This window comes from Sinocyclocheilus grahami, unplaced genomic scaffold (genome assembly GCF_001515645.1).
Source record: "Sinocyclocheilus grahami isolate Dianchi unplaced genomic scaffold, SAMN03320097.WGS_v1.1 scaffold387.1, whole genome shotgun sequence".
Taxonomy (NCBI): domain Eukaryota; kingdom Metazoa; phylum Chordata; class Actinopteri; order Cypriniformes; family Cyprinidae; genus Sinocyclocheilus; species Sinocyclocheilus grahami.
The window spans coordinates 483,936-486,445 of NW_015505566.1; the positions used below are offsets into that span (position 1 = coordinate 483,936).

Sequence of the window (2,510 nt, forward strand, 5' to 3'; positions counted from 1 at the left end):
TCCACATGCAATCTAAAGTGAGACACCCGTTGTCTGTATGCAACGACATGATATTGTTGTTGTATTGTTGATGAGCAATAATTACTGGTGTTTGCTGAGGCTTACACTTGCAGATCCTGACATTAGACCTTATGAGGGAGAGGTGTGCTGTACCTTTTCTAAACGATTAGACTTAATTTGCTCTGGATGGTGAAAACGACATTTCCAATCTTTCCACTCTCCTTCATAGCGTCATCAAGCTTCGCCCTTTGATATCGTTTTGAAAATGCGACCTCTAGCGGCGAAAACTTACATATTGTGCCTTTAAATTTGATGCAACTAAATGAAAGACTTTTTAAGGACCTGTGGAAGCCCTCATACAGTAATAAATATTATATAATAATTAATTTGAAATATTATATATTTTTATTTTTTTTAAATAACCATTTTAATATGAGGTCATAAAAATGGACTTACTTCAATGCAAGTCTGTGGGAATTTTCACCTCAACAAGCCGTACAAGTTTCTCTTTTAAGTTACGAATACAGTAAGTAATACAATACTTATGAGGTCTGTTTAAATGAGAGAGAGAAAAAAAAAGATGAAGTATATCATGTCATACACTGCTGACATGTCAACGACCCTGACCAGTGGTGCTTGGTCAGGTGACCACATGATGACAGCATCATAACGGCACTGGCAGTGAAATTCATTTCATTCTCTCGGAGGATCAAAAAACAAGGTGGGCTGGTTGATTTCATTCATCAGCATCCCACATGCACACAGCACTATGAAGACATGAGGCCGTCCTTTCACTCTAACCGCAACAAAAACAAAGACCCACAAATAACAGCCCACAGCATTGTTTGTGTAGCTCTGTACACTAACGTTAATTAATGCAAATTTGATATTTTTCATGCTTAGAGAATAATCTACTCAATTAGTAGATATAAAAGGACTATTTTTCCCATGGGGCAACATGGCACACATTAGTGTCTATGACAAGAGCTAGTGCTTTAACGGCACTGTACACCAAAACTAATAGCTTTCAAAGCTCTCACTTTAGAATGAGAGAACAGACTTTAGTTACGCAGTTGAGACAATGAACTTTTTAGAGCTTTTCATTTAAACACAGTTCTGCAGCGGACACTAGCCTTTTGCCTTTAGAGCACTGATGCACCACTAATGGAGTGTCTCAGTGCTTCACAAGAGCTGATAAAAGCCCACTGCTATTTTCCTTTTGGTAAATAACATTTATAGTCAGTAGCGTGAAACCCGTTCAAGTAAGAAAAAGAATCAAAGGCTCTAATGAATCTCTACTGCAGCATAAATCACAGAGTAGTGAGCAACAGCAGGTCAGTTTATTTAGCATCTGTGTACTGTGTTAAGTACAGTGTCGGCCTGTTATCTGTGTATTATATGACTTTATTATATATTATATAACGATGACAGCGCTCAGTTTTTATTCAGTATCTTTATTTAAATCTAAAATAAAAGAGTATATGAACAACTATAAATAAAAAAAGATATAAAAATAAATAAAAATGAATACAATTATTTATTATTTCGGATTCAATTTAGTTTTAAAATTCATCTTTTAACCCTAAATATTTCTCCATAGGCATTAAAAAAAGCTTTGAACCAAACATTATGACATTTGATTAATGTAAGAAAATTAATAAAAAACAAATATATACTAATAAAATTATCATAATTATAATAAAATTATAAAAAAGATGGGTAACACTTTCCTTAAAGCCTTTACGTATAATGGATTATAAAGGTATTCATAATGTACGTTGTAATTAGGGATGTGCGGGTCTAGTCGACTAAACGGTACAGCTCCTACTAGTCGACACTGAAAACAATAGTCCATTACACCACAGAAAAAGAAAAAGAAAAACTAAAACAGGATTTTATCATTCATATTACCGTCATTTTAACATTGCATTTAAAACATTTAAAATAACAAGTTAAAATAAAACGTTTGAAAAATAATACATTATTTTTTTAAAGTTTATCTGGGCGGAAGCTACATTTTTACCTCAGACCTCACATGCGTTTTCTTCGTGTCAGTTCGCGAGTTCAAAAATGACCACACGAAAGACAAGAAGGTGTGGGATTATTTTGAATTAGAAGGAAATGGAAAAGTTTTGAGTAAACTGTGTAATGTCAAATTGTCTTACAATATCTCTACTGGAGCGATGCATAATCATATTCAATACAGGGACGTAGGCGTTAGCTTAGAGGCTGGCCAAAGCCAGCTAATGTCAATCACGTGATTCACTACAACCCACCGGCGCTGCGATCCCATCCTTGCCATCTATTCCTCTAACGAAGACCCACTTCGGTGGTGGTGTGGGATGTCCAGGCGCTTTCTGAAACTCTATCGGCTTGCTTTTCGCTATCTCTGCGTGCCTGCGACTTCAGTTCCTGCCGAGCACGTTTTTTCATGTGCAGGAATTTTATTGTTAATCGCCTCAGGTCCCGTCTTTCACCAGACCACGTTGATAATTTCACTGAACAAATAA

General features: G+C 35.7%; 1 protein-coding gene across 1 annotated transcript in view; it reads right to left on the reverse strand.

Moving 5' to 3' along the window:
• The window catches only part of LOC107550065 (RNA polymerase II subunit A C-terminal domain phosphatase-like), a 48,019-nt gene that overhangs the window by 18,523 nt on the left and 26,986 nt on the right, over window positions 1-2,510 (reverse strand). The gene's annotated exons all lie outside the window — the stretch shown is intronic.